Genomic DNA, 11971 nt, shown 5'->3' with positions numbered 1-11971 from the left:
AACTGGCGTAAAGTATAGGCCTAAACAGGACGCTGTGTAGATTTGCCATTCTATGTACCGTATTTCAGTAAATATTGGCGGTAATGAACAGTGTTTCCCAGTAGTGTAACGTAACTGAAATATGCCAGTACATATTACAAACAAGATGTATTTATGGGGCTTTGGAGGGAGGGTATAGCTAACTTAGTTTTCAGTTTCTATCATTTAGTTTGTGATACACGTTTATTACTGAATTAACAAAATTGTATAGTTTACATTGAAGGCTAGCTATTCGTAATATTACATTAAAAACCATTTTTAATCACAAGAAACGCGGAGTTTCGCCTTTACGAGATTTTATTTTAAACAAAAACTTTGAAACAACCAATCTGATGACGTTACATGCGTTTATGGTGCAATTAGCGACTGTAATACACGCAGCGCTATAGCACACTGGCAATGTTTTGGTCAGAGTGTCATGGCGGCAAGCCACGCCCCCATGGCTTCAAAACGTAGTACGGCTGGGATACGTAGCGCCATCTCCCCTTATTCTTACCTCCATGGTATTCCCGATCGATTCTCGATCGTTGGGCCTCCGAGTGGTGTTTCTTTCTCGGTTGCTGGGCGCCTCCTGGCGGCGGGTGGCGCCGTCTCTGCCAGGTGGCTGTGTGCGACGACTGTCAAGTTTGGGCGCGGGCGGCGCGAGCGTTGCCTTTTGCGTCGGGCGGTGGGTCCCTCCGCGCTGTCGCTGTCCGGGGTTGGTGTTACTTGCTGCTCCCCGGGTCGGTGGTTCGAGTCGTCACCTGATTACCAGCTTTCCTGCCCTGTCTGACTGCTCCTTGCTGAGATCTGGGTGACGATACTCATGCCGGATCATCTTTCTCGAGGCGATATCCCTGGACCGCGCTTCGGCAGGAGCTTGTGGCTGTGCTGCTCCCGGATATACACTCCTGGAAATGGAAAAAAGAACACATTGACACCGGTGTGTCAGACCCACCATACTTGCTCCGGACACTGCGAGAGGGCTGTACAAGCAATGATCACACGCATGGCACAGCGGACACACCAGGAACCGCGGTGTTGGCCGTCGAATGGCGCTAGCAGCGCAGCATTTGTGCACCGCCGCCGTCAGTGTCAGCCAGTTTGCCGTGGCATACGGAGCTCCATCGCAGTCTTTAACACTGGTAGCATGCCGCGACAGCGTGGACGTGAACCGTATGTGCAGTTGACGGACTTTGAGCGAAGGCGTATAGTGGGCATGCGGGAGGCCGGGTGGACGTACCGCCGAATTGCTCAACACGTGGGGCGTGAGGTCTCCACAGTACATCGATGTTGTCGCCAGTGGTCGGCGGAAGGTGCACGTGCCCGTCGACCTGGGACCGGACCGCAGCGACGCACGGATGCACGCCAAGACCGTAGGATCCTAGGCAGTGCCGTAGGGGACCGCACCGTCACTTCCCAGCAAATTAGGGACACTGTTGCACCTGGGGTATCGGTGAGGACCATTCGCAACCGTCCCCATGAAGCTGGGCTACGGTCCCGCACACCGTTAGGCCGTCTTCCGCTCACGCCCCAACATCGTGCAGCCCGCCTCCAGTGGTTTCGCGACAGGCGTGAATGGAGGGACGAATGGAGACGTGTCGTCTTCAGCGATGAGAGTCGCTTCTGCCTTGGTGCCAATGATGGTCGTATGCGTGTTTGGCGCCGTGCAGGTGAGCGCCACAATCAGGACTGCATACGACCGAGGCACACAGGGCCAACACCCGGCATCATGGTGTGGGGAGCGATCTCCTACACTGGCCGTACACCACTGGTGATCGTCGAGGGGACACTGAATAGTGCACGGTACATCCAAACCGTCATCGAACCCATCGTTCTACCATTCCTAGACCGGCAAGGGAACTTGCTGTTCCAACAGGACAATGCACGTCCGCATGTATCCCGTGCCACCCAACGTGCTCTAGAAGGTGTACGTGAACTACTCTGGCCAGCAAGATCTCCGGATCTGTCCCCCATTGAGCATGTTTGGGACTGGATGAAGCGTCGTCTCACGCGGTCTGCACGTCCAGCACGAACGCTGGTCCAACTGAGGCGCCAGGTGGAAATGGCATGGCAAGCCGTTCCACAGGACTACATCCAGCATCTCTACGATCGTCTCCATGGGAGAATAGCTGCCTGCATTGCTGCGAAAGTTGCATGCTCTGTTGCCTGTGTCTATGTGCCTGTGGTTCTGTCAGTGTGATCATGTGATGTATCTGACCCCAGGAATGTGTCAATAAAGTTTCCCCTTCCTGGGACAATGAATTCACGGTGTCCTTATTTCAATTTCCAGGAGTGTAGTTTACAGGGGAGTACTTTTCCGTCCTCGGAAGTTTGCTGCTGTTTGTGTGTTTCAGCGTGCTATGGCTAAGAAGATTATCTTCGTTGTTATGACTGTGTCGGAACCGTGGGCAAACCACAGTATTCGTGTTTCTCAGTATTCTGTGGGGTGATGTACCTTAGTGTGTTTTTCTTGGCGTTCTATTGTGCTGTTGCAGAACTTTGTTTAACCTTTTCCCTCCTTACTCTTCCGCAGGTTGCCTTTGGATCCTGTGGCCTGTAATTTCGCTTCTGCCAAGTTCTGGGGTTATGGGGAATAATTGATTAAATTATGTTTTGGAATTTATGGGATTCTGTGTGTTTCTCTGGGGTTTTTGCTGGCCTGTGCCCGTACGATTTCCCGTTTCCTCGCCCGGGCGTCGTACGTAAGGTTTAAGGTGAGTGAATTTTTGTAGTTCCAGTCCAGTGGTTCGGTGGGCCTCGTGACGAATTATTTTTTTTTTTTTTTTGCACCCTGCCTGTCCTATCTCCCTGGCTTAAGGTTGGCTCCTCTGTGCCCGTGCGCGAGTGTGTATGTGGGCGACGGTGATCGTTTCCTGACTTGTTTACCGTTTCTTGCCGACTTCTCTGCATAGACTGCCGAATCTGTAATTTGGTCTATGCCATGTTATAGTTGCTTCAAGTTGGTTCGCACACTCCCCTCGGTAATGACATCTGCGCACCTGTAGATTGAATAATGTTTTGAACTATTGTAAGCTGGCGGTTGTCACCGTATGTGTTAAATTTTAACTTGTATTTGAGTTTTGATGTAACTGAGCTAATTTTATCTTACCTACTGCTGCGATGTCAGATATGTTACGGTCTAGGGCGCTGCAGTCATGGACTGTGCGGCTGGCCCGGCGGAGGTTCGAGTCCTCCCTCGGGCATGGGCGTGTGTGTTTGTCCTTAGGATAATTTAGGTTAAGTAGTGTGTAAGCTTAGGGACTGATGACGTTAGCAGTTAAGTCCCAGAAGATTTCACACACATCTGAACTTTTTTTTTCATAAATGTTAAAACCTACACTTGGGTTCCTAGTAAACTTTTATGTTGATAACTGGTGCAGCATTTTAGTGTAATGATATATCTTTTATGTTTTGGGGAAATTTTATCCTGGCAAATCCTTGGGGTTAAATTGTGCAACTTGTGTCTATGATCTATGGAAATGTTGGGGTGGATTGCACTTTCTCATTAGGCCTATCACTTATTGTTTTACTAAAGGCATTAAGGGATATTTGTTGAAATTTTTTTTAAATAATTAACAATCATAAATTTAATCTTACCTGTGAAGCCATATTTGTGGAGAGTTGTTATTTAAATTTCATTGTCCTCCCAGCTTGCCCTTTGCTACTGTATTAAAGGTGTTTGTTGTTTTGACTAATCGCAGCTGCTTGCCTTGAAGAACTACAGCTGTTTTGAAAGATTGAGAATTAGTGTAACTGTTTACTCCAATAAAGCCACCCTGTTAAAAGAAAAATTTTGGCGCTACCATTTGTTTCCCCCTTTTTCCCCTTCCACGGCTCACACAGTACTGTGACCCTGCCTAGTGCTGCTCAGATGTGGTCGACTGCAACCTTCATAAACGAGTATTCCTTTCCTCACGTTCTTATCCCATACACCAATTTGCCACTGTCATATCCGAATGCGCCAAAAATCTGGTTACTGGACAGTTCGACCAGCCGCCAAAATAGTGGTCCTCTACGAGGCCCTTTTCGATCCCTGTCAGATGCTGATGCAATACGCGGCACTTCACGCACCTTACGTACGCTAACAACCTGATAACTACTCTAAACACGAACAACTATAATGCATGCAGGTGGTCTTTCTACACATCACAAAGAACTGTAACCGTAATAATTTAGAGTTTTCTGTATTTGATGGAAAGTTATCGCGTGAAAAAGCGTTCGCTAAGGCAGGTTATAGGCCTGCAGCTCTTCTTAAATCTGTAAACCTGTAAACACACCAGAGAAGCATTTCTGACTATCCAGGTGATAATGGAAACAAAACTGGAGAAGAATCAAGACACGTTCATAGGGTTATTCGATCTGGTAATAGCTTTTGACAATGTAAAATGTTATTAGATGTTCGAAATTTTAAGAAAAATAGGGGTAAGCTAGAGAAAGAAATGAGCAATGTACAATATGTACAAGAACCAAAAGGCAACAGTAAGACTGGAAGAACAAGAACCAAGCAGTCGGATTAAAAGGCGTATAAGGTAGGGATGTCGTCATTCCCCCCAACTGTTTAATCCATACAATGACGGAATGGAATAAACAGTTTAATGAGAACAGAATATGGATTGAGAGTAAATGGAAGAAAGACGAAAGTAATGACAAATACCGGAAATGAGAACAGAATTGTGCGTCACGAAGTAGATGAAGTTAAGGAATTCTGCTATCTAGGCAGTAAAATAACCATTGACGGACGGAGCAAGGAGGACATCAAAAGCAGACTAACAAAGGCAAAAAGGGTATTCCTGACCAAGAGAAGTCTACTAGCATCGAACATAAGTCTCAATTTGAGAAAAAAATTTCTGAGAATGTACGTTCGGAGCACGTCGTTGTATGGTAGTGAAACATGGACTCTTGGAAAACCGGAACAGAAGAGAATCAAAGAGTTTGAAAGAAGAATGTTGAAAATTAGGTGGACTGATAACGCAAGAAGAAAACAGGTTCTCTGCAGTACAGGCGGCGAAAGGAGTATATGGAAAAAAATGACAAGAGGGAGAGACTGGGTGATAGGACATGTGTTAATACGAGGGCCATTCGATAATTAAAGAGACAAATTGGTCTGGGGGAAAAACTGTTACTAGGGCAAATTTGGTACTTTTATGGCTTTAAGTTGGCATCACTGAGATGATTACTGATCAGCTGATGTATCAACATTGTTTGGTTTATAACCTCAAAAATGCATTTCAAGATGGCGAGTCCGTTTGAAACGTCCACATTAGTTTAACAACGTTCTGTTATTCGTTTTTTACTTGCTGAAGGCGAGAAACCAGTGAATATATACTGTTGAATGCCTAAAGTTTATGGTTAAGGTTGTACGGATCTTGCAAATTTTTACAAGTGGGTAGAGAAGTTCAAAAATTGTTGCGACTCAGTGGCTGACGAACACCTTTCTGGCCGACCAACTCCCCCTCTTGAAAGTCGAATTGATGACATTTTCCGTGCTGACCGCGTGTGATTGTGCAATGATAGTTGATAAGGTTCAAGTTAGTTCAAGAAAGGCTTTGAGCTCTATGGGACTTAATATCTGAGGTCATCAGTCCCCTAGAACTTAGAACTACTTAAACCTAACTAACCTAAGTACGACACACACGTCCTTGCCCGAGGCAGGATTCGAACCTGCGACCGTAGCGGTCGCGCGGTCCCAGACTGAAGCGCCTGGAACCGCTCGGCCACTCCGGCCGGCTTCAAGTTAGTACTGGTACAGTTCATAACATTATCTGTAACAAGCTGAAGTACCGCAAAACATGTGCAAGATGGGTCCTAAAGGGGTTGACGCGGTTACACAAGGAAACAAGTTTGAAAGTGTGGACTGAGCTAAAGGAACATTATGAAAGAGAAGGATAGCGCTTCCATAGGAAAATTTTCATTTGTGACGAAACTAGGGTTCAGTATTATGAGCCAGAATCAAAAAAACAAAGCACGGAGTGGAAGCACACCAACTCACCTGTCAAGAAAAAAATTCAAAACTCATCATCTGGAAAACTCATTTTGATGGTGTTTTGGGTTGCTGAATGTGCCATTTTCATGATTATCTCTAAGAGCAGCGTACAATGTGCAGCCGATACTATTCGGATTTGCTTTAAACCAGGGTGAGGTCAGCCGTGAGAGAGATGGTGGGGATCTCAGAGAAGAGGTGTGATTCTCCAGCAAGACAATGCACGTCTTCATATTGCTCAACTAACTTGTCAAACCATCGACAAAATGGGCTAGGAAGTAGTGCCTCATCCCTCTTACTGTCATGATTTAGCACCTAGTGCTTACATTTGTCTGCTGCACAAGGTTCCAGGACAACGAGGACGTGAAAAAGTCTGTGGGAAATTGGTTCAAACATCAAGATGAAGAGTTATTTGCACCCGGAATAAAAAAGCTTGTAGCCTGTTTGAACAGGTGCATAAATGTTCAAGGGGATTATATTGAAAAGCAGGAAAAGTATTTTCTCCAGACCAATTTGTCTCTTTAATTATGGATTCAGGTTACCTAATCAACAAGGTTGAGGTTACGGATATGAAAGTAGCTAGGATGATTGCAGGTACTAGTAGATGGGAACAATGGTTCAAATGGCTCTGAGCACTATGGGACTTAACTGCTGTGGTCATCAGTCCCCTTGAACGTAGAACTACTTAAACCTAACTAACCTAAGGACGTCACACACATCCATGCCCGAGGCAGGATTCGAACCTGCGACCATTGCGGTCACGCAGTTCCAGACTGTAGCGCCTAGAAACGCACGGCCACTCCGGCCGGCTGGGAACAATGGCAGGAGGGTGTTCACAATGAGGAAATCAAAGAAAAACTGGGAATGAACTCTATAGATGTAGCAGTCAGGACGAACAGGCTTAGATGGTGGGGTCATGTTACACGCATGGGAGAAGCAAGGTTACCCAAGAGACTCATGGGTTCAGCAGTAGAGGGTAGGAGGAGTCGGGGCAGACCAAGGAGAAGGTACCTGGATTCGGTTAAAAATGATTTTGAAGTAACAGGTTTAACATCAGAAGAGGCACCAATGTTAGCACTGAATAGGGGATCATGGAGGAATTTTACAAGGGGGCTATGCTCCAGACTGAACGCTGAAAGGCATAATCAGTCTTAAATGATGATGATGATGATGATGATGATGATGATGATGAATTATTGAATGACCCTCGTACATTAGGGAATGACCTCCATGGTGCCAGAGGGAGCTGCAGAGGGTAAACACTATAGAGGAAGACTGAGATTGGAATACATTCAGCAAATAATTAAGGACGTAGATTCCAAGTGCCAACGGCCTTGCCGCAGTGGTAACACCGGTTCCCGTCAGAATACCGAAGTTAAGCGCTGTCGGGCTGGGCTAGCACTTGGATGGGTGAGCATCCGATCTGCCGAGCGCTGTTGGCAAGCGGGGTGCACTCAGCCCTTGTGAGGCAAACTAAGGAGTTACTTGATTGAGAAATAGCGGCTCCGGTCTCGGAAACTGACATCCGGCTGGGAGAGCGGTGTGCTGACCACATGACCCTCCATATCCGCATCCAGTGACGCCTGTGGGCTGAGGATGACACGGCGGCCGGTCGGTACCGTTGCGCGCTCCAAGGCCTGTTCGGGAGGAGTTTAGTTTTTAGTTTTAATAAGTTGCAAGTGCTTCACTGAGGTGAAAAGTTTGGCACAGAAGAAGATTTCGTTGCGCGCCACTAGCCAGAAGACTGACGACCGAGATAAAAGAAGTAATCAAAAGATAAATACAAAATGATTTAAGAAAGATAGCTGTGTGGTCTGAAAATCATCAGCCGACCCTTAGGGCTAAAAAGCGTGTGGTTCTCCACATGAGTACTAAAAATAATCCGATAGATTTGCGTTATACGACAAATTACATAGTTTTCAAGGTTGTCGATCGAACTAAATACATAGGGGTTACAATCACAAATGACTTAAATTAGAACCACCATATAGTAAATGTTGTGCAGAAGTCGTTGCAAAGAATGTATTTCATTCGTGGAATACTTAGAAGACGCAACGACTCAACTAAACAGGCTACTGGGACTATGCTTGTCCGTTCTCAGCTGGAGAGCAATGGATATTGTCACACGGGTGGCAATGGCTCGCATGAGTATTTCCAGTCTGTGCGCGTCCTCGGCCACTGAGGTAGGTTCACTGTATTTAATAATTCAGAAATAATCACGGCCCGCATCTCGTGGTCGTGCGGTAGCGTTCTCGCTTCCCACGCCCGGGTTCCCGGGTTCGATTCCCGGCGGGGTCAGGGATTTTCTCTACCTCGTGATGGCTGGGTGTTGTGTGCTGTCCTTAGGTTAGTTAGGTTTAAGTAGTTCTAAGTTCTAGGGGACTTATGACCACAGCAGTTGAGTCCCATAGTGCTCAGAGCCATTTGAACCATTTGAAATAATCACGGAGAAACTAAACTGGTTTGTATAGTCAAAAATACTGGGTATTACATATACTTCGAGAAATGTTATTTTGAACAAAAAAATTGTTTAAAAACAGAAAACATGTAAACTTCAACGGCACGAATTTGTCTACTTTTTTTCGACTCTTGTCACCCAGAAGCTGGATGGCAGATTTAAAACATTGTTTCCTTATACTGATCACGAATTTACGGAGTCACACCCTCTGCCTGTTGACATTGATGTGAGGCACAGATTCACTGTTGCTGCAAGATTCTAGACATTTCATGGAATCCTATTCGTCTCATTATTCGCAACTGCTGAGTAATGAAGGATATAATGCACAGAAATAATACGCACTACAGATCACAGAACCAGAGCAACTAGTGAATCAGGTACTTTCTGGAGAAGAATGCGATTATTATGCGATCTCGCACCACAAAAGCAGAATACGTGGGCTGCGTCATACCCATAGCACGATTTGGGGACTTTATAGAAAGGGCCATGAATGCTAAAAAACTGATGAAGTGAAGAGCCGGAGGTTAAAGCTGTTCGACCAAAATTGCCTTCGGCTCCGTTATTTCAAAAGTGATGATGGTAGGATAGCCACTGTACATCCGTGAGCATGTGTGGTCGTTCATACGTGTTAGAGGTTAGGTGCTTATTGAACCTCGTATAAAAACGCTACCGTATTTTGGAGTTATTTGGAACACTTTTGAACTCTGAAGCCATCCTGCATTCCAACAATGAATGGAAACACAATAAAAATGTATTCCAAACTTTGGGGCAAGATCCCAGTTGAGCTTTTCAGTAGATAATAGAATTATACACTACTTCAGCAAAGGTACCCGGACATCCCCAGAAATTTACGTTTTCATATTAGGTGCATTGTGCTGCCACCTACTTCCAGGTACTCCATATCAGCGACCTCGGTAGTCACTAGAGAGAGAGAGCAGAACAAGGGTGCTCTGTGGAACTCACGAACTTCGAACGTAGTCAGGGACTGGGTGTCACTTGTGACATACATCTGCATATAAACATCCCTACGTCCACTGTTTCCGATGTGAAAGTGAAGTGCAAACGTGAAGGGACACGTACAGCACAAAAGCTGTAAGTAGGCTGTTTAGGTTTTTATATTGGTAACGCCACGTAGCGCTCTGTATGAAAATCACTGGCTGTGCTGCGTGCGGTCTGTGGCTGGTTTGCATTGTTGGAATATGCTATTGTAGTGTTGGGCAGTTGGCTGTTAACAGCGCGTAGCGTTGCGCAGTTGGAGGTGCGCCGCCAGCAGTGGTGGATGTGGGGAAGAGAGATGGTGGAATTTTGAGAGCGGACGATCTGGACGTGTGTCCATCAGAGACAGTAAATTTGTAATATTGGATATCATGGACTGATACATATAATATGACTATTGAACAATATTAAGGTAAATACATTGTTTGTTCTCTATCAAAATCTTTCTTTTGCTAACTGTGTCTATCAGTAGTTACTGCCTTCAGTAGTTCTAATCTTTTATTTAGCTGGCAGTAGTGGCGCTCGCTGTATTGCAGTAGTTCGAGTAACGAAGATTTTTGTGAGGTAAGTGATTTGTGAAACGCGTAGGTTAATGTTAGTCAGGGCCATTCTTTTGTAGGGATTTTTGAAAGCCAGATCGCGTTGCGCTAAAAATATTGTGTCAGTTTAAGCACAGTCATGTATAACTGTTCAAAGGGGACGTTTCATATGTCGACCCTTAGCCGAGGATACCTCACTGGAATCTTCTGATTTTTTCTTGTAGTCTGTGTAATTAGTGTAGCTTTCGTTTATTGCTAGCGCGTAATCGTAGAGATAATCTCCTTTGCAGTTGCAGTCTTTCATTGTTGTACAGTAAAACAGTTGTGGCATGCATGTAGATTTGCACCAAGTATTTCACAGCTGCGCTTGCGATTAACTAGATATTATTTTGAGTGCTATGTTAATGTGTTTTCTTATTTTGCTCTTCAAATTGTGCTTTTCTGTGTTATCGTGTGAAAGACGTGATAATTATGGCGTGTGTAAAACGGAACACTAGGCTCCAAAGTAAACTGAGAAATAATAGTGACGACGAGCGTAGCTTATCAGCACCACTGTGTAATGAATTAACAGACATTCAAAGTAGTAATTTGGCAATTGTGCATAGGGAAATGGAGCGGGCGGCAAATAATGGCATAGACAGTGAAACAAATAGTGAACAGGGAAGCATTATCGATCGATCGGTCGGCAACAGCTCGCCACAGGAATCCGAAATGACAGGACACAATCTTGCAAATACTGTAGATTCAGGTTTTGTGTCCTCACCGTTTTCTCAGGTAAGCTGAGACGCATTTTCTGCTTTTCAAAATGCGAACATTGCCGCTTCAAATGCACTGCCGAATAGCACTGAGGAACATGTTTCAGACACCAGTGCATTGTTATTACAGTTAATGCAACAAATGGGAGAAAGGCTACAAAAGTTAGACACAACACTTGAACAAAATCAGAAACAAATGGGACAAAATCTTCAAAAGTTAGACACAATGGAACAAAATCTCCACACCACGCTTGTACAAACACGTAAAGATTTAACTACTGAGTTACATAAAATCGAATCGAAATGTCAAAAAGTCTGTAATGATGTAAAAACACAAATTTGTTAGCATTTCCAACCTATTTTTTCGCGGCATGAAAATACATTACAGAATCACGAAGCAGCCATAAAAGAACTGCAAACTATTGTTCATGAAAATCATGAGGCCTTGCAAGCTAAAATTGACTAAGTTGCATCTACCGATTCGGTTACGCAACTTGCAAAAACTCAGGAAAACTTAATGGACACAGTAGATACGATTTCAACACAAATGGACACTCTGAAACTTGGTTCAGAAAAACACACTGAGGAAATAAGTACACTATCGGAGAAAGGAGCCGAACTTTCGGATCAGTTCACTAACTTATCTACAAAGGTAGATGATGATCTAAATAACACAAGACCTGTAGCCGTCGCTGACACAGAAGAGTATGAACACATTAAGAAATTCAAACAAAATCAGAATCAAATTAATACGCAACACAAAAGAGAAATCCTGGAAGTACAAGATCAGTTGGCACAAGTAATACAAAAATTACATATTTGAGAGGACACTCGCTCTCCAACACGGGAAGAGGGACTTAGAAATACGGAAAAGCCGCAAAATAACAACACAGGGCATTTCGGAAATTATGAAAGAAATTGGCAAGGTGCACCGAATTTTGAGATGGAACCGCCGACACGACGTAACAATGACCGATATGCGACTCGCCGACATGATGATTTTGACTATGAGTTGTTCATTACTACACGTAAATTCAAAACATTTAAGAATTCTGGCAACGACATTCATCCACAAGCATGGCTTCATCAATTCTCTCATTGTTTTCCTCCCAACTAGTCATTAGAGCACAGATTAGAATTTATGTGTGGCTACTTAGAGAATGAACAAGCTGTAAGAATGCGATCGGTCATTCACGATTGTCATAGTGAAGGAGAATTTTAT

General features: G+C 44.6%; 1 pseudogene; it reads left to right on the top strand.

Moving 5' to 3' along the window:
• The first annotated feature begins 7325 nt into the window (after positions 1-7325).
• LOC126425387 (5S ribosomal RNA) lies at positions 7326-7443 on the top strand (annotated as a pseudogene).
• The last annotated feature ends 4528 nt before the right edge of the window (positions 7444-11971 follow it).

The sequence above is a fragment of the Schistocerca serialis genome, chromosome 10 (assembly GCF_023864345.2).
Source record: "Schistocerca serialis cubense isolate TAMUIC-IGC-003099 chromosome 10, iqSchSeri2.2, whole genome shotgun sequence".
NCBI lineage: Eukaryota > Metazoa > Arthropoda > Insecta > Orthoptera > Acrididae > Schistocerca > Schistocerca serialis.
Note: the sequence above shows the minus strand (reverse complement) of the source record. Positions and strands in the feature narration are given on the sequence as shown.